Below are 19570 nucleotides of genomic sequence, written 5' to 3'. Positions count from 1 at the left end.
GTACAAATTTGCTTTTCAGTCTTGGATCCCTACAGTCCATCTGGAATCAACCAGCACTACTTTCTCCATACCTAGTTTTTGTTTTCAAACTGAAATGACTCATTTAAATTCATTCTCCTTACCTTACTACTCTTCTGCTTTACAACAAACACTCCTCCAAGTCAACCTTCCCAACGCCAGCTGCCAGCCCGACTCTAACAGTACAGTGTTTATTAATCAGTCAGAGAACCTTAGGCACTGAAATTCAAAGAATGACCCCAACGAAGCTGAAACTCATACTATATAAAACATGTTTATAAGGGGGCAAGCCTTTAGTTCTGGGCTACTCTCTATTAAAGTAGTTGGAGGTGTTATTAATAAATACACTATACTGTAAGCTGGAATGAGGAGCAGAAACTATAAATGTTTCTGGGATCAGGGAAATTAATCTCTATTCTTATCCTGCAGAAGCAACAGCATTGGGTAACCATACAGTAGCTCAAGCCTCCCTTTTTAACCTAAATTATAGGCCTCTGGCACCACCCAGTGGCCCATTTGTACTGAGACATGCTAGTAATGCAACAATGTACAAGGCAAGACAGGAGCTACAAATACAAACAAGGCAGTCATAATACCTTTTGTAGCCAATAATCGATTAGGAACAACAGGTATACAACTATGATATAAGAGACACAAGTGTCAGTACCATTTAAAAAAAAAAAAAAAAGATAGGAAATTCCATGGTGGTCCAGTGGTTAGGACTTTGCTCTTTCACTACCATAGCCCAGGTTCAATTCCTGGTTGGGGAACTAAAATCCCACAAGCCCCTTGGTGCAGCCAAAAAATGGAAAAAAAAAAAAAAAAAGAAAGAAAGAAAAAGACAAGATAAGTAGAATATTGTCATAATTCAACAGAATAAGGATTATATTCAGTTTCAGGGAGAAATAGTTCATTAGTTAAGAAGAGTGTGTGTGTGTGTGTGTGTGTGTGTGTGTGTGTTAGGCATCAGGAAGATTTGGTTAGAATAATAGTTCATTAGTTAAGAAGAGTGTGTGTGTGTGTGTGTGTGTGTTTGGTTAGAATAATAGTTCATTAGTTAAGAAGAGTGTGTGTGTGTGTGTGTGTGTGTGTGGCATCAGGAAGATTTGGTTAGAATAATAGTTCATTAGTTAAGAAGAGTGTGTGTGTGTGTGTGTGTGTGTTTGGTTAGAATAATAGTTCATTAGTTAAGAAGAGTGTGTGTGTGTGTGTGTGTGTGTGTGTGTGTGTGTGTGTGTTTGGTTAGAATAATAGTTCATTAGTTAAGAAGAGTGTGTGTGTGTGTGTGTGTGTGTGTGTGTGTGTGTGTGTGTGTGTGTGTGTGTGTGTGGCATCAGGAAGATTTGGTTAGAATAATAAGATGGACAGAAAACGGAGAAACAAGTTTAAAAGGCTTCCCTGGTAGCGCAGTAGAAGAGTGAGTGAGTGAGTGAGTGAGTGTGTGTTAGGCATCAGGAAGATTTGGTTAAGCATAGTAAGTGGAAGAGTGTGTGTGTGTGTGTGTGTGTTAGGCATCAGGAAATTTTGGTTAAGAATAATAAGATGGACAGAAAAGGGAGAAACAAATTTAAAAGCTATCAAAGGACTTCCCTGGTAGCACAGTAGATAAGAATCAGCCTGCCCTGCTATCCAAGTCTACAAGCAATAAATGCTGGAGAGGGTGTGGAGAAAAGGGAACCCTCTTACACTGTTGGTGGGAATGCAAACTAGTATAGCCACTCTGGAGAACAGTGTGGAGATTCCTTAAAAAACTGGAAATAGAACTGCCATGACCCAGCAATCCCACTCCTGGGCATACAGACCGAAGATCTGAAAGAGATCTGAAAGAGATACGTGCACCCCAATGTTCATCGCAGCACTGTTTATAATAGCCAGGACATGGAGGCAACCTAGATGCCCATCAGCAGACGAATGGATAAGGAAGCTGTGGTACATATACACCATGGAATATTACTCAGCCATTAAAAAGAATTCATTTGAATCAGTTCTAATGAGATGGATAAAACTGGAGCCCATTATACAGAGAGAAGTAAGCCAGAAAGATATACACCAATACAGTATACGAACGCATATATATGGAATTTAAGAAGATGGTAACAATAACCCCATATGCAAAACCGAAAAAGAGACACAGATGTACAGAACAGACTTTTGGACTCTGTGGGAGAAGGTGAGGGTGGGATGTTCAGAGAGAACAGCATTGAAACAAGTATACTATCAAGGGTGAAACAGATCACCAGCCCAGGTTGGATGCATGAGACAAGTGCTCAGGGCTGGTGCACTGGGAAGACCCAGAGATGGATGGGGTGGGGAGGGAGACGGGAGGGGGGATCGGGATGGGGAACACATGAATCCATGGCTGATTCATGTCAATGTATGGCAAAAACCACTACAATACTGTAAAGTAATTAGCCTCCAACTAATAAAAATAAATGGAAAAAAAAAGAATCAGCCTGCCGATGCAGGTGACATGCACGGGTTTGATCCCCAGTCAGGGAAGATTCCACATGCTGATGCACAACTAAGTCTGTGTGCTACCATCGCAGCCTGCGCGCCTAGAACCTGTGCTCTGCCACCAGAGAAGCCACTGCAAGAAGCCCTCGCATCCCAGCAAAGAGTAACCCCTACAGAAATGCTCATGTGCAGCAACCAAGACCCAGTATAATTAAAAATTGTAACAAATAAATCTTAAAAGACACACGTGAAACATTTTTTTAAAAGCTATCACAAAGTTGCCAAAGTTAGAAGCAATGAGACCCTGTATTAGGCTGATGGCGGAAGAAATGAAAAGAAGGGGATCAATGTGAGAAACACTGTACAGTGGCAGAACTGATAGTGTTTGGCTCAATGAACCAACTGCTTTTCTGTGGAATTACCTCAGGGACTGAGTGAAAATGCTGGTTTTCTCCCTATTCAAGTATCATAAAAGATTCAGCTATCTCTTCAGTTAAGTCCATTAAAATTATTTCCATAAAAAACTTATTAGGTTACCAATTAATGATAATCTGAGATCTATGTTTAAACAATTAAAACATGTTTTCATTCATATTATCATTTGGACAGACCTTTTATACTTTAAATACACTTTTATAAGCAGCACTGAATTCTACCTTTCAGCTCAATTTGCTTCATCACTTGGCATTGAAGAGCCCTGGTTTTTAAAGACAGCATATGGTATAATGAAAAGAAAAGGGCTTTGGTGTTACTCAGACTTGGGTTTGAATTTTACTTCTACCACCTACCTGTGAGTTTGTTTCTTCTTTTGTAAAATGGGACAATACCATTATCCTGAAGAAATGGAGAGGATTAAACACGATATTTGCAATTGGCTGTCTATACGTGTCAGGCATTTATATTATTTTTCTAGCTTCTCATCTCTGGTTCCCAACTGCATTTTCTAGAGAAGCCTAGGCATCTTCACCACTCAACAATGATCCTCCAAACACTGTACACAAATCAAGACATAGTTACAAGTCTATGAAATCTGCTTACCTGCTGTATCACTGGTCTTTTAAAGTATTCAGAGAGGGACTTTCCTGGTGGTTCAGTGGTTAAGACTCTGGGCTCCCAATGCAGGGGGCACAGGTTTGATCCCTGGTCAGGGAACTAGATCCTATATACCACAACTAAGAATTTGCATGCCATGACTAAGACTGGTGCAGCTAAATAAATAAATTAAAAAAAAAAAAAAGAATTCAGAAAGCTCTGTTAAAACCTTCCTTTGAGCACATTCATCTTCTATGAACTAGGGTAAAGCAATACACCCAAGAGCCCACTACATTAAGTCTCTTTAAGTTCTCCTGCCTTTTGAAGGGTCATAAGATAGCCAAGGTGAAAACTTCAAAGCAATCATCACAAATGATGAGGATGAACATAAGTCCTACATGAACTATACTAAAAACAAGGAACTCTGTTCCTCCACTGGAATGAAAGCCTTCTCTCCCTGTTGGTAACACCAAATGCCCTATGTTTATAGTTTATTGACTTTAATTCTACTAACAGTATTTCAGAGTATGTTAGGAATGCACTAAGTGCTATCTCCAGCAGCAGCAGAGCTAAGGAACTTTTTTTTTTTTTTTTAGGAACTTTTTATAATAACATTTAAGCCCATTCACCTCAATTTAAATAATTTTAAGGAAAATCACTTCTTAGGAAATCTCACTGTGTTTCTATGAAGTGTTTTATATTTAAACATTTGTTACTAACACTATTAAACATAGTGTTACTATGACATGATTTGTATTTACATCAGAATCCAGTCCCCATTACCTGTTTTTTGCCTTTCACATTTCAAATTTTTCTTCAATTGTTCAAAAGGATACCCGAGAGATAAAAGGGTACAACTTAAAACAATAAGGAGAGGCTAAAAAACATCAAGAAGTGCCCTCCAATCTGAATGAAACTAGAGGCAAGAGTATAATGTGGGTCCTGAGTAAGGTTACAAACATACCTGAAAATGTGGCAATGCTGAAACATCAAAGGAATACAGCCTCTTGGCTACCACTAGAGGTAAATCCTATAATAGCTTTCCAGATGGCTAACTTAAAAAAAAAAAAGACACATGAGGCAACATGGATGCTTCACATTAGAACTTGCCCAGACCTCCTTAAATAGTATCCTCAGAGAATAAGAGCAAATATTTAACTTCTTAGATACGATGAAAATTTTTGCAATAACCCAATCTATTAGATATACTACATTTCATTAATCAGATGTCATCTTTGTTAAATTAATCACTTATCATGGCCTATTTGCAAATTCAGGACAGCTTTAGTTCATTGGCTTATCTTGGGCATATACCTTCCTTGGGTAAGGGTAATACTTGAGAAACTGAGCTTCTGGCCCAGAAACTATGTTCTGTAGAGGCAGAAATTTTAAAAAATGCTATATAAAGAAGTGACAAATTCATAAAATGCATCACACTCTAATTTTTAAAGACCTTTCAAGACTTTACTTTCTTCTCACTCTAAGAATAACTGAATCAGTAAACAAGAACAGGTAGCCCCTTTTTCTGATCAATTTTAAGAGTGATGAAGTTTACTCATGAAAATGAAAGATGAAAAGTTTTCAGTATTACCGTAAAGCTAATCTAAAATCACTGCCTTTGGGCTCTGAAACTAAGATATGCACAATCATTACTTCCATGACTGCCGCTGATTCAATTCCTTCAGTTGCCTGGGTTCCAAATGGGTGAGGGTAAATAACAGATTATCTTGGCTCACCAATAATCTGCTTAAAAAAAAAAATTAATTCAATCTTAAAAACTAACTCTAACACCAATATGATGCAATAAAAAGCTGTTTGGATAACTCTTTTATAGAAAATCTGAACATTTATTAGACATGTTTAGAGTAACTCTTCCACAGTAGAAATAATCCAGAAATAAACCTATCTACTGAAAACAAAGGTCAACCAGTCAGTTCATTATTTAAAAGCCTTTAAATCATCTGATAGAACACAGGACCTAGAGCATGAAATTTTGAAGACCTCAGTCTCCCACAACATGGCACACTTTTATAGAATGTCTTCTACTAGAGTACGTCTGCTTTTGAAATGCCAGTATTATTTTTAAAAGGTAACAAAAAGACATTTCTTTTGTTTTCTCTGAAGACATGCTACTGTCTTAGGTTGATCCTAATCGAAACTAAGGATCACAGAGACTGATTCTTATACATTTAGTAAGCTGCTGTATAAAATGCCCTGTCAGGTTGGTGGTGGAAACTAAGATCATAAGCATAACTAGCCTCCTACTGCAGCCACGGTAGGAAATACTTCCTAGCAAGATACAACAATTCTTATGCAACACCCTGAAATATAAAATATCCTCAGAAATATAAGAATTTTAGAATTGTGGTCCACAGACTAAAAATACTGGTTAACTGTATACACAGGTGTCACCTGGAGCATAAAATGTGAAGACCTTCCTGGTAGTGGTGATGGTGGGAGGAGGATCTTACCCAGCACATACAGTAATAAGGAACAAAGTTATGGCTCTTTCAACATATTTCCTTTTCTCCTCCCACACCTGCTCCTGCCCTACTCAACACAGAACTCTAGATCTCAAAAAAAAAAAAACCCCAAAAACCCACAAATAATAAAGTGCATGTTACTATCCTTCACCCCAAGAGTTTTTACTTTTCAAGAGAAGACCACTCAGACCCTAGATGGCAGCAATGAAAGCTGGTTAACTTTAGGTTGCTCATTGGTTTGAATGAACACAGTTGCTTTCATCGCAATTTTATCAACGTTTTCTTAATTTTCATGTGCCCTTACCTCTCTCAAAAAAATGTGAAACAAAAGCCAACAAAAGAAGGTTAAAAACTTTCATCTCTGCTGTCATATTATTAAGATGGCTAAGTTGGGGAGATGAAATAAACACTGCATTCCTGACTTCCTAGCCCAGATTCACTTCAAAAAGAAAGGAGACTTTTTCATGGTCCAGGGTTGTGTTGTTTTGTTTTGGCCATGGGGATCCTAGTTCCCTGACCAGGGATCAAACCCATACTCCCTGCAATGGAAGCACAGTCTTAACCACCGGGCCACCAAGGAAGTCCCTCATGGTCTAGTCCTTTGATAAGCTATTGATGAGGATCACTGCAGAGCCCAACCGCTTAGAAAAAAATGTATGCTTTCTGTGGCAAAAACAAAAAGGCATAAGCGGTAGCCGGAGCTGAGGTGGTGAGCAACATTGAATCAGGAAGGGAAGGAATTATACTTATGTAAACTCTGATTAGGTGTGCTAAAGGAGAGACCAGGAGGTAGGAGCCAAGAATAAAGGAAACTTACTGATGTTTAGTTTAAGAATGAATTTAGAAAGACACATACATCAACATCTAATATTCCTGCTGTTCTCTGGTCTTGAACTCCCACCAGAATGACCTGAATCACGATCAAAAGACAACCCTCGGTGGGCACCTACAAAGAACACATCTAAGCTGGCCAATTAAAAATGAATCTGATGGAGAAGGAAATGGCAACCCACTCCAGTATTCCTGCCTGGAAAAGCCCATGGACAGAGGAGCCTGGCGGGCTGCAGTCCATGGGATTACATGACTGAGCATGTGTGCACGGGGGTGGAGGGAAATGGGCTGGTAGCAATAAAGTGGTAGAACTTAAAAAAAAAAAAACTGAAAAAATAACCAGGAAAATATGTTCAAAGGTAAAATGCAAAGAGGAGGAAACTAACGTACAACTTATTTAAAGCTATATCAATGATGTGTAAAGAAAAATTATTTTAGTGTCTATCTTGTGCTAGGCATAATGGAAGACCTTTATATGAGTTTCCTCACACAATACTGATGACTCTAGGACAAAAGCTGTATTATCCCACTTATCAAGCTTTGGAAATTAAGAAAAGACTCAGAAAAGTTTAAGTGACTTGCCCAAGGTCACATGGCTAATAAATCTTAGTACAGTATTTAAACCCAGACCTATCAAGTTCTAAAGACTGTATTTTTCTTTTATCTTATTGATACACACACATACTGCCAATGACCTTATTTCAGTTCCTAATAAGCAATTTCTACACAGAATCCCATGTGGAATAAAACTCACCAGTGTGACACTCCAACTCTTCCTACTACAAATCATAAACATATTAAGAATCAGCCAGGTCTACCTTCCAGAGCCACTCCGCTCTTCCATCACATCCCATGAAACTCAACCATAGTACTCTTCTCTGCTACCAGGAATCCAAAATCTTTACAAAAATTACATTTACCAGTAGTATGTCCTAACTCCCTCTGTGGCACTGGCCCATGCTGCTGAATGCATAGGATGATTCCTCTGCTAAACACGAATTCTTCAGACTAGATATAAAAGAGCACCACTGTTTTGTGGGGTCTTTTTTCCACTCAAAATTTATCACTAAGTCCTGAAAAATCAGAATTCTGAGATGGATGAACTTAGACACCAACTAAAGGCAGTATCACTCAGGATTCACTAGCTTTTAGTTAAAAGCAGCTAAATGTTCCCCTCTAAATAGCAAGAAATGACAATCCAAAGCCCTGAGAGGCAAAGAGAATTGATTTGACAAAGGGCTAAAGAGAACTCTGGCAAGCTAATTCCCAGCTTTTAACAGTGTAAGAAACACGATCTGCACAAAGGCAAAACACAAGGCAAATGAATAGAGGAAGATACATTCACTTCTAGGCTTAACTGGAGTCATGTGAAGATATGCAGCAACCATTTAGGACAGAAAGTCAAGAAGCTCAGGGTCAATTAAACTTGCAAAAGTAATTTAACCAGAAGTGGAACAAAGCCAAGAACAATACCCCAACTCTTTGGAAACAGTGGCAGGAATTTTATGACTTTAGTGGTCAGCACTTGAGCACCAGGGTAGGGTATGTCTTGAACTCAGGAATTTAAATGCCTTCAACTCCTACTCACCTTTCCTCCTTTATCACTGAAGTAGGGTCAAGCTGAGCTCCTGAGAAAATAGGTCTGCAGATTCACCGAAGGACTGGGAAAAGTTAAAGTTTAAATGGCAAAGGTGTCTCTTCTACTAAACATAATAAAAAATTGTAATAAAAAATTATTAATACATGCTAGTATTTTTCAGACCTCCTCGAACTATTTAGAACCACAGAAATTTATCTGACTACTAAATAAGTAACTTTCAAACATTGTTACAGAAATGAAATGAACCAGGCAAGTAATCTCCCAGTTCTGCTAAAATGTAAAACTCATATGAAAGTAAAACCTGAATCTTTTCAAAGCTGACCCATAACCAAACCTCTCAACAAGAAGCCACAGAGCAGGGGGGAAATCCCGGAGAGAACGTGATAGCGCTAGTGCCGGTTTGTTTACAGACTCCAGCAACAATCGTATGAGTCAGAAATTCAAACCACCAGATGCTTTCCAACTAACAGGGACCAAACGGGACCGTTCTAGGGTGTCCTGAAAGGTTTAGGGGTGAAGGGAGGCAGACTACGAGAATTACATTACAAAGCGGACAGGAAAAGACGGCAACAACTGACTCCCGGGTTCTTGAACCTCGGCCTTCCGTACAAGGTGCTGGGCCCGAGAACTCGAGATGGGGGAGGGGGGCACACTGCGCGGTGGCCCCGAGGTTACGGGGAAACTCGAGGGGAGCCGCGTCCCTCAATCTAAAAGGGGGGGGGAGCGCACACAAATGGGTCACCCGACGAAGCAAGAGGTCCTGCAGACTGTGGGGCAGGCTCCTAGGGGCAGCCCTGGGGCTGACCTGAGGGAAGGGCGGCCAGTCCTCCCAGCGGCGACTCGGGTCATGCGAAAAAGACCTGAGCCCTGGGAGCTTGGGAAAGGAGTCAAACCCATCCTGAAGGGGTTTGGGCCAGGGGAGAAGGGGTCAGGCCAAGCCGGAACGAGACACGGACCGGGTAGGTCAAGGGGGGGGGGGGGAAATGTCCGGCTGGGGCAGTTACAAGCACGGGAGCCGGCGAGGCTCAGCAGCCCGCTTCCCGTCTTGGGTCATCCTTCTGCCAGCGGCTGCTCCAACTGTTCCGGGCCCAGCCGCCCCGTCCACTGCCGCCACCAACGCCGCCGCCATCTTACACTGGCCAGCGGCCGCCACCACCACCGCCTCCGCTCTCTGCGCTTGCGCCTGCGCCGCCACGCTTTCCGGCCCCTTTGCGACGCTGTGCTGGAGAAGACTGAGGGAAGAGTGGTCGCGCGAGCTCTCGGCTCCCAACCCTCCTCGAAGGACGCATAGGGGGCGGGGCTTAAAGTCAACGGAAAACGGAGCGAGGGGCGCGTGCGCATGACTGAGGAGGGAAAGTTGCTTTCGTAGTTTTGCTTGGGGTTCACTTTCCTCGTGATACTCAAAAGATAGACAGCGTCCCAGAATTGTGGTGGAAATCAACTTCATTTCTAACAGGCTGGCAGGCAACCTTCTGAACGACCTCCATTTCCCCCCGTTTTTGAATACTGGGAACAAGCAGCTGTCTCTAGATTCCGTCTGAAACCCCTTTTCCTTTGAGCAGCTTCTTAAGTGCTTTCTATACCTCTGAGAGTTATTTACCTCTGGGAGCCTCCAGTTTTGAAGAAGCCTGAGGTGCGGCTAAGCTATTCAAGAGACTCTTTCTCTGAAGCAGGGTAGTGCGTTGAAGACTCCCAAGAATGGGACTGGAGGTATTCACTCTGCCTTCTTCTGACACCTGAAGGAAGCGTGCAGAAGACCCGTGAAAAGGTTACACCCAGCTGCCAGGCCGGGGGTGGGGTGGGGTGACGAGGAGGCCGGGGTGCAAGGCTCCTTGTCATCTCTTCTACCGCTACATTCGTATTATGTGTCATTATTATAATACGTGGACTATTGCAATAGATGCCAAGCTGATTTGTCTACTTCCATTATTGCCCTACTAGTTAAATAAAGGCATTCAGAGTGAACTTTTAAAGTGTAAGCCAGATCACTCGCTCAAAAGCTTCCCATCACACAATAAAAATCAAAACGCTCAAAAGGGCCTCCAAGGAAAGCCCTACACGATACTGCACCTATTTCTCTTCTCCCATACTACTTAGCTTTAACCCTGCTCTAGCCCTTTGGCCTTCTTGTTGTCACTCGACAAAAATATTGAAGAGCCCCAGGGCTTTTGCACTTGTTCCTTCTTGGAATGTTCACCTACCAGATCTTTACTAGACTTGTTCTGTCCATTTAATCAGATCTCTACCCAAACACTCCTTCCTCAGAGAGACAGCTCTTAACCATTCCAGTTAAAATAGTATCCTACACTGTCATCCTTTCACTCTGCATTTTATGCCATTTTTTACATATAATATTTAACCTCTAATTACCTATTTGTAATCTATACTACTAGAATATAAGCTCTATCAGGGCAATGGCTATGTCTTTTTCATCTTTATAATACCATCACCTAAGAGGACTTAGAACACAAAGTTAACCATCTAATGCCTTAACATTCTATTCATTCTTTCATTCACTCCATCAACAACTGTTGAATTCCTGCTACATGTAAGGCCTCTTCTAGGTACTGGGGCTGCAGTAGTGAATACAACCAACCAAGATTCCAACATTCATGGAACTTATTAGTGCAGGGGTTGGGAGTGTAGGGGGAGAAGAGGGCCATGCAGATAATATTAAATATTAAATGTAAGGAAAAATAAAGCAGGGTAAAAGTGGGTTACCTTTTTACCTACCTTAAGTAGGTGTGCTCTTTTACATATGTGGTTAGGGAAGGCACCTCTGCTGAAGTGACATTTAATAGAGATGAGGGCTTCCCTTATGGCTCAGTTGGTATAGAATCCACCTGCAATGCAGGAGACCGCAGATCGATTCCTGAGTCAGGAAGATTCACTGGAGAATGGATAGGCTACCCACTGCAGTATTCTTGGGCTTCCCTTGTGGCTCAGCTGGTAAAGAATCTGCCTGCAATGCAGGAGACCTGGTTTCGATTTCTGGGTTGGGAAGATCCCCTGGAGAAGGGAAAGGCTATCCACTCCAGGATTCTGGCCTGGAGAATTCCATGGACTGTATAGTCCATGAGGTTGCAAACAATCGGACACGACTGAGCAACTTTTATCTCACTTCAAACTACTATCCACATAATGATGACTCCCACGTATTTATTTCCAAACCAGGCTTCTCCTTCAAGCTTTAGACTGACACACCTGAGAGCCAACGGCACTTTTTAAAAAACAGCTTTATTGAGATGAAATTCACATACCATACAATTCACTCATTTAAAGTGTTCAATTGAATGGCTTTGGGTACATTCACAGATATGTGCAACCATAACCACAGTCAATTTTCAATAATTTTCATCCCCTAAAAAAACCCACAAAAACCCAGTTTCCTTTAGGTATCACCTCCCACCCCCATCTCCCATCCCCCTCCAACTCTAAGAAACCACTAATCTATTTTATCCCTATAGATTTCTCTATTCGGGACTTTCATATGAATGGAATCATATAGTATGTGGCCTTTTGTGACTGGCTTATTTCACTTAGCATGCTTCCAAAATTCACTCATTGTATAAAATGTAACAGTACTTCTTTTAAAACAAATATTCCATTGTATACGTTCAACCATTCATCTGTTGGTGGATGTTGTTGTTTCTACCTTTCAGCAAAAATGCTGTTATAAAAATGTATATGCCAGTTTTTATTTGGACATATGTTTCATTTCTTTGGGGCATATACTTAGGAATTAAATTGCTGGGTCATATGGTTAACTATGTTTAATCCAGTTGAGGAACTGACAGAGTGCTTTTTGAAGCTGTTGTACCATTTTACTTTCACACCAGCAATGTATAAAGGTTCCAGTCCAGTTTTCCCCATCTTTACCAATGTTTAGTAACTTTTTGATTCTAAATATCCTAATGGGTTTGAAGTGATTTTTGATTTGCACTTCCCTCATGACTAACAATATCAAGCATCTTTTCATATGTTTACTGATCATTTTTGTTTCTTTTGGAGAAGTGTCTATTCAAGTTCTCTGCTCACTTTTTAAAATAATAGGTTGTTTTTCTTTTAAAAACCCACTCCAGTATTCTTGGGCTTCCCTGGTGGCTCAGCTGGTAAAGAATCCGCCTGCAATGTGGGAGACCTAGGTTCAATCTCTGGGTTGGGAAGATCCCTTGGAGAAGGGAAAGGCTACCCACTCCAGTATTCTAGGAGAATTCCATGGGGTCACAGAGTCAGACACGACTGAGGCACTTTTCACTTTTCTTTTAAAAAATTTTATTTATGGCTGTGCTGAATCTTTGTTGCTGTGCGGGCTTTTCTCTGGTTGTGGCAAGTAGGGGCTAATCACTAGTTGTGATGTGCAGGCTTCTCATTGCAGTGATGGCTTCTCTTGTTGCACTGCACAGGCTCTAGGGCTCTTGGGATTCAGCAGTTGCGGCACATGGGCTCAGTAGTTGCAGCTCCCAGGCTCCGGAGCACAGGCTCAATAGTTGTGGTACACAGGCTTAGTTGCTCTGCAGCATGTGGGATCTTCCTGGATCAGGAATTGAACCCATGTCTCCAGCACTGACAGGTGGATTCTTAACCACTGAGCCACCAGGGAAGCCCTCCTTTGCTCATTTTTAAATTGGGTTACTTGTCTTTTTATTATAGAGTTATAAGAGTACATAGTTTTTCTAGATACAAATCCTTCATCAGTTACATGATTTAAATATTTTCTCCCATTCTGTGAGCTGTCTTTGCACTTTTTTGATGGTGTCCTTTGAAGCACAAACTTTTCAATTTTGATGAGGTCCAATTTATCTTTTTCTTTTATTGCTCATGCTTTTGGGGTCCTATATAATAATTCTTGGGTTTCCCTGGTAGCTCAGACGGTAAAGAATCTGCCTGCTATGCATGAGACCTGGGTTGCATCCCTGGGTTGGGAAGATCCCCTGGAGAAGGGAATGGCCACCATTCCAATACTTTTGCCTGGAGAATTCCATGAACACAGTTATTACTTTTAGCTGTTTGAGTTAATTTTTTAATATGGTGTGAGGTAAGGATTGAACTTATTATTTTGCAGGTGGCTATCTAGTCATCCCAGGGCAATTTTCTAAAAGACTTTTTTCCCACTGGATGGTTTTGACCCCTTTGTAAACAAATCAGCTAACCATAGATATACAGATTTACTTCTGGAGTCTTAATTCTACTCCACTGGTATCTATGTCTTTTCTATGTGCCATCACCCCCTTTTTTTTTTTAAGATTTTTTTGTTGTTGTTGCACTGGTGGTTTTTGTTGCTGCCTGCAGGCTTTCTGTCATTGCAGAGAGCACAGGTTCTAGGTGCCCAGGCTCAGTAGTTGTGGCACACAGGCCTAGTTGCCCCATGGCACGTAGGATCTTCCTGGACCAGGGATCGAACCTGTGTCCCCTGCCCTGGCAGGTGGATTCTTAACCACTGTAACACCATGGAAGCCCTCATCACACTGTTTTGATTATCATTGTTTTGTAGTGAGTTTTTCAAGATTATTTTCTTCTTTTGAGTCCACTGTGATTCCATATGACTTTTAGGATTACTTAGTCAATTTCCACAAAGTAGGCTGGGATTCTGATAGAGATTGCATTGAATATGGAGATTAGGGAGTAAAACAGTTCCCAACTGACAATGGTTCGACTTATGATTTTTTTACTTTATGGTGGTGTCTAAGAGATAAACATTCTGTAAAAACTGTACTTTGACTTTTGATCTTTTCCTGGGCTAGTGATATGTGGTAGGATATTCTCTCAGGACGTTGGGCAGCAACAGTGAGCCAAGCTCCCAGTCAGCCACACAATCATGAGGGTAAACAATCAATACACTTACAATCATTCTTTCTCACTTTCAGTACTGCATCAATAAATTATATGAGATATTCAATACTTTATTATAAAACAGGCTTTGTATTAGATGGTTTTGCCCAACTGCAGGCTAATGTAAGTGTTCTGAGCATGTTTAAAGTAGACTAGGCTAACCCATGAGTTTGGTAGGTTAGCGTATTAAATTTATTGGCTTAAGATATTTTCAACTTAAAATGGGTTTATCAGGACATAACCCTATGGTAAATCAAGGAAGATCTGTAGTGACATTTTAACAATGTGCTCTGTGAACATTATTTAGATCTTTCTTAACAATATTTTGTAGTTTTAATGTACTTCTTTTGTTAAATTTATTCTTAAGTATTCTTCTCCCTTAATCCCAAGTATTCTTTTTGATGCTTTTGTGAATGGAATTGTTTTCTTAGTCTCACTTTTCTGGACTGTTCACTGCAAATCATAGGAATATAATTGATTTCTATATATTGAACTTAAGTCCTGCAACCTTGCTGAACTCATTAGTTCTAATAGTTTTTTAGTGGATTCCTTAAGATGTCCTATATCATGCATCTGCAAATACAGTTTTATTTTTCCTTTCCAATCTCAATGTCTTTTCTTTTTCTTGCTTAATTGCCCTGACTAAAACCTCTGGCAAAATATTGACTAGAAGTGGTTACAGCTGATACCCTTGTATTGTTCGTGATCCTTAAGTATGATGTTAGCTGCAGATTTTTTGTGTAGTTGTACTTTACCAGATTGAGGATGTTCTCTTCTATTCCAGTCAATGGCACCTTAATATTCCCAAACTGAACTCAACGTTTGCTCTTTGCTCTACTTCTGTTACACTCAAATCTCTCAGTTGACACCATTATTCTCCTGTCTTAGGTTGGAGTCCCTAGAAGCAGAGTTCAAGAAAGGGATTCTGTGCACGTGGTTTATTGAGGGAGTGCTCTCAAGTAAAACCTGTAATGGAGTGAGTGAAGCAAGACAGGACAAGAGGAAAAGTTAGGCAGGTTCAGCTGATGAGTTTAGCCTCCACTGGGAACTCTTGGCACATAAATGGCTCATCTGTTCCACCTTGAGGAAAGCAACAAGGAATTTTGTACCTTAGTATTATTTGCTGACAACACAATTACTAACTACATATCATCACTGATAATGCAATCCCTATCAGAATCCTGACTGACTTCTGAACAGGAACTAATATCATACCATTGACTGTGGTGTTATCCCTGGGAAGGAACAACCTTCCAGGAATTTCCAGAAGTGGCTTTTGTTGGCAGAGAGTGATTCCCAAGAAGATGCAGTAGTGAGCTATTAGCAGCCAACACTCACTTCCAGGTAAAGAGGCTCTGGACAGAGTACCAACAATGTCTACTATATTGGGGTCATTTGTGTTGTACATTAAGTTCTCTACATCTAAGCCGTTTCTCCATAAGTCAAGTTAGTCACAATTTCTGGAAACACAAAAGGGGTTGCAGTTGGTGCAGAAATTGCAGATGACATTCATCATCTTCCTTCAATGACACCTATTTCAGATTCATCTCCCTCTTGACTACAATTTTTGTTAGTCTAGATGGCTTACCTCTGGGGTGATCCAGATCTTCATCCCTGAGGGTTCTGGGACCCCGAAGATCATGCCCTACCAGGCCATAAGTGTTTAGTTATTTACAGTTAAAACTGAGTATAGGAGAACTAAAAAGTTAACCCAGGGATCACATGTGCATCAAACACTTTTCTCTTTGTATTCATAATGTAAAAGTGAGCCTAACTCCTCATAACAGAGCTAATTATCCCCGACAGTATGGCAACTTCTTTTTCTGCCTGATATTTTGCTGGCATTAAGAGCCCAAAGTGACCAGATGACACTGTGCCTGGTAGAAGCATCTCCACTCTGGGAAACAGGATCTCCAGACCCACAGAATTTAAAGTTGCAAGGACAGGAAGTACAAACGTGTCAAGTGGCTCACAGAAGTGATACTGAATAGGGTCACGCCTGTCTCCACCCCTTGGTTCCAGAACCCATGAATTCTACCTTTTGTGGTAGTTTATACTGCACTGTGAAGTACAGCACTCCATCCTTGCTGGCACCACAAATGCACCTTCAAAAGGCCACCCCACTACTCTACCAGGTCAGAGGCTTCTGGGTAAAAAGGCATCGATAGGAACACTGGGCCCCACTGTCATGTGCCCGTGACTGTAGCTGCTTTGCCACTGAGTACCCTGTCCCAAGGCATTCTTACGTAGGACCCAGTGCCAGCAAATGGCTCAGGCACTTACAGGCAAAGCAAAATAGGTATCAGTCCTGATCAGAATGTTAAACTATTGTTTTTTCCAGAATGGAAAAGGTTTGATGTAATCAACTTGCCACCAAATGGTGAGCTGTTCTCATTGAACAGTGGTACTCAACAAGGGGATCATCACTGCTCTTTGATGCTGACAAGATAGACATTTAGAAACAGCAGAGCTCAGTCAGCCTGGGTAAGAAAGGAATTCATGTTAACAGGCTGAAAAACAGCCTGCATCTCTGCCACCACAGAGATTCTATTTATAAACACACTATGCACGAACCAGGATACCTGAAATTGTCCTAACTAAATTATCATGCCCATACAGTTTATTTATTTAGTGCCCTTCTGGTGAATACAAGTCCCACTCTCACAGAAGTGAGAGTCCCAAACACTCTTTACCAGACCCCATCTTCCGATCTTGCTCCTTTTGGGCCCTTGACCAACCAGCCCACTGACTCTGAGTTCATGTACATCCTTGCCTCCAGTCACTTCTTTCTCCAAAGTGGATGGTCAAGTCAACTGCCTAAAGTCCTACTTATTGAGAGAATTTCCCCTCATCACTGTCTCTCAGGATTCAGGACCACTCAGGAAAAGGCCGTTGAGAAACAGCATTCCTTACTTGGCTTCGTTTGCCCTAACATGATCAAGCTAAGCCATCCACAAACCAGACTTGGACTTTTTCCTCCTCTGTGAAATGGCTGAAGGAATTCTTATGTTGCCATAGGTATGAGCTACAAGAAAGGTTTTAGTGCCACAGATACAGGTAATATGAAGGCCTGGGGCCCTTTGTTTAATTTACTTGTGCCAAGTTTGCTTGGGCTTCTTCCAAAGTGAACAGCTTCCGCTGTAGAATATATTGTTATTGTATCTGTCCAGTCTTATGACTTGGCATGTCTGACAATAACATGCTGTTTATATGGGCAACTGGTCACACAGTCACTTGATATTCTGTGGTCAGACACTGAATTAATTTCAGGACCTAACAGTATGCCAGGAGATGCTTTGCAATGGTGAAACTTCCTCTACTGCAGAAACAACCACCTTACTCCAGAACCTTAGAGATCTGTGCTGGAATTTTCCTACTGTGAATTGCCAGACAATTCACACATCTTTTCTTACCACAGGTACCTCTAGTACCATGGAACTTTCCAGGTGTTATGACCCAAGCAGCACGACTGCTTGAATGGTAGCCTGGACCTGCTGTGAAGGCCATTATTGTATTCCCAGGCTCAGACTATGCTGCCTCCAAAACTGTAATATGCCTACCAAGGTATTGTGCTTCTTAGGGTAAAAGGCACAAGATACAATAATTTATATTTACCTTAGAAAGGATCATTGGACACACAGAAACTTAACCAACACGACAGGGCCCTGCATCTTTTGAAGAATTTATCTTCTACCCTCTGGAGTGTATGTGTCTCAAAGAATCCAGAATAATTGATACTGTTTGTTCATCAGATCTGATTAGCACATCCTCAATACCTGAGTAGCATAACTTAATAAAGCAAACAAATGGGATATATTACAGACTATCCAGATTCTTTTGGACTGTACTGTGACAGAGAGAGGGAGAACTAACATAACTCTGTATTAAAACCAAAATATATATTGTTGACCATCAACTGCAACTCCAACTACTTCTGATACTTTCTTCCTGATTAATACTAAAGAACATACTCACTAGATTGGGAAACTTTCTGTTAAAAAAAGGCCAAATAGTACAAATTAAGAGCCACATACCTACATCAGTGGAGAAGGCAATGGCACCCCACTCCAGTACTCTTGCCTGGAGCATCCCAGGGACGGAGGCGCCTGGTGGGCTGCAGTCCGTGGGATCGCTAAGAGTCAGACACGGCTGAGCAACTTCATTCTCACTCTACCTTATCAGCGGCTGTGCCACTCTCCAGCAAACATGCCCAGCCTCTTAGAAGACGGCCCACAAGGGGGTGTGTTCCTCTCTTGTGGACTCAACATGTATGTGCAGGTGAAGAGTCTTGTTATCTCTACAAGCCAGAGATGAAGCTCATCCAATGTAAGATTCGTTGTGTTCAACCAGAATATCAAGTCCTAGTTGTAAGGGTCAGGACTGCTAACTGCGCAAGGTTACAGCAGTCCATTTCAGTCCAGCATATCTCACTCGGTGTTTGCAAGGGTCAGATGGGGAGACTAAACAAGGACATGATGGGGACCGACACCCTGTGCCATTTAACTCTGAGTGTAACTAACTGCTGCCATTTTCCCCAGAATGCACTATTACCTATTTACTATTCTTGGCAGAGGTGGGTGGTTTTAGGGGGTTCTACTTGGGCTTTCTGACAACTGCCAAATATGTCCATTCTGATTACCTATGGCAACTGGAAAAATGACTATAGGTTTTTGGACCCACTGTGAGACAGACTTGGGCAAGCACTCCATTTATTATCTAATCCCATATTTTCCTACTGTAATTGGGTTGGGGTGGGGGGATGCAGGGATAGGAGGTGTGTGGCAGTGTTCTAAGTCCCTGGGTTTCTGTGTCAACTCAGACCCTGTATCCTTTTTTCCCAACGAAAAAAATGTGGATAGTCTTCTTTCCTGAGTGTGTGGTTAACTAAGTAAATGATGTAGTCAACTGAGGAGGTTTAGTCTGAAAACGGTCTCAAATCTAGAAACTGGGCAAGGAATTGTGACCTTTCATTGAAGTTATTGACCTGAGTTTTCTGTTCAACCATTCTTGGTTACTCTTAATTATATGTAAATTGATTTATTCTCCTTGACTGTCTACCTATGGCCTTGAGGACTCACTTTCCATTAGTCTCTTCCTCTTTGACCATGCTGCCCTTATGGAAATTCATTCACTCTGCCTCTGAGAGTGAAGTGTTGCCATCTGGTCTCTGCTTTCAGAGGCAAATGCTAGGATCCTATCATCCCCACCACTACCAGGGAAACCAGTTGTTAAACAACATCCTCTTCCATCAGCCGCCACCCAGAGACAACCCTTCTTAACTTCTCAAACATGCTGGTGACCCCTTCATCAGGGCCTTTCC

General features: G+C 41.4%; 1 protein-coding gene across 6 annotated transcripts in view; it reads right to left on the bottom strand.

Annotated features, from left to right (window-relative positions):
- The window catches only part of DCAF8 (DDB1 and CUL4 associated factor 8), a 40258-nt gene extending 30566 nt beyond the window's left edge, over positions 1-9692 (bottom strand). Inside the window, exons 1-2 of one of the 6 annotated variants that reach the window (XM_043878965.1) lie at positions 9553-9692; positions 8407-8479 (exon numbers count right to left, since the gene is read on the bottom strand). The gene's annotated coding sequence lies outside the window, so the exon portion shown is untranslated. Of the gene's footprint in view, positions 1-8406; positions 8522-9223 lie in introns of all 6 variants that reach the window. The other 5 variants (XM_043878968.1, XM_043878963.1, XM_043878964.1 and 2 more) reach the window with 5 other exon arrangements.
- Between the last annotated feature and the right edge of the window lie 9878 nt (positions 9693-19570).

Source organism: Cervus elaphus, chromosome 20 (genome assembly GCF_910594005.1).
Source record: "Cervus elaphus chromosome 20, mCerEla1.1, whole genome shotgun sequence".
Taxonomy (NCBI): Eukaryota; Metazoa; Chordata; class Mammalia; order Artiodactyla; family Cervidae; genus Cervus; species Cervus elaphus.
This window is presented reverse-complemented; position numbering and strand designations above follow the sequence as displayed.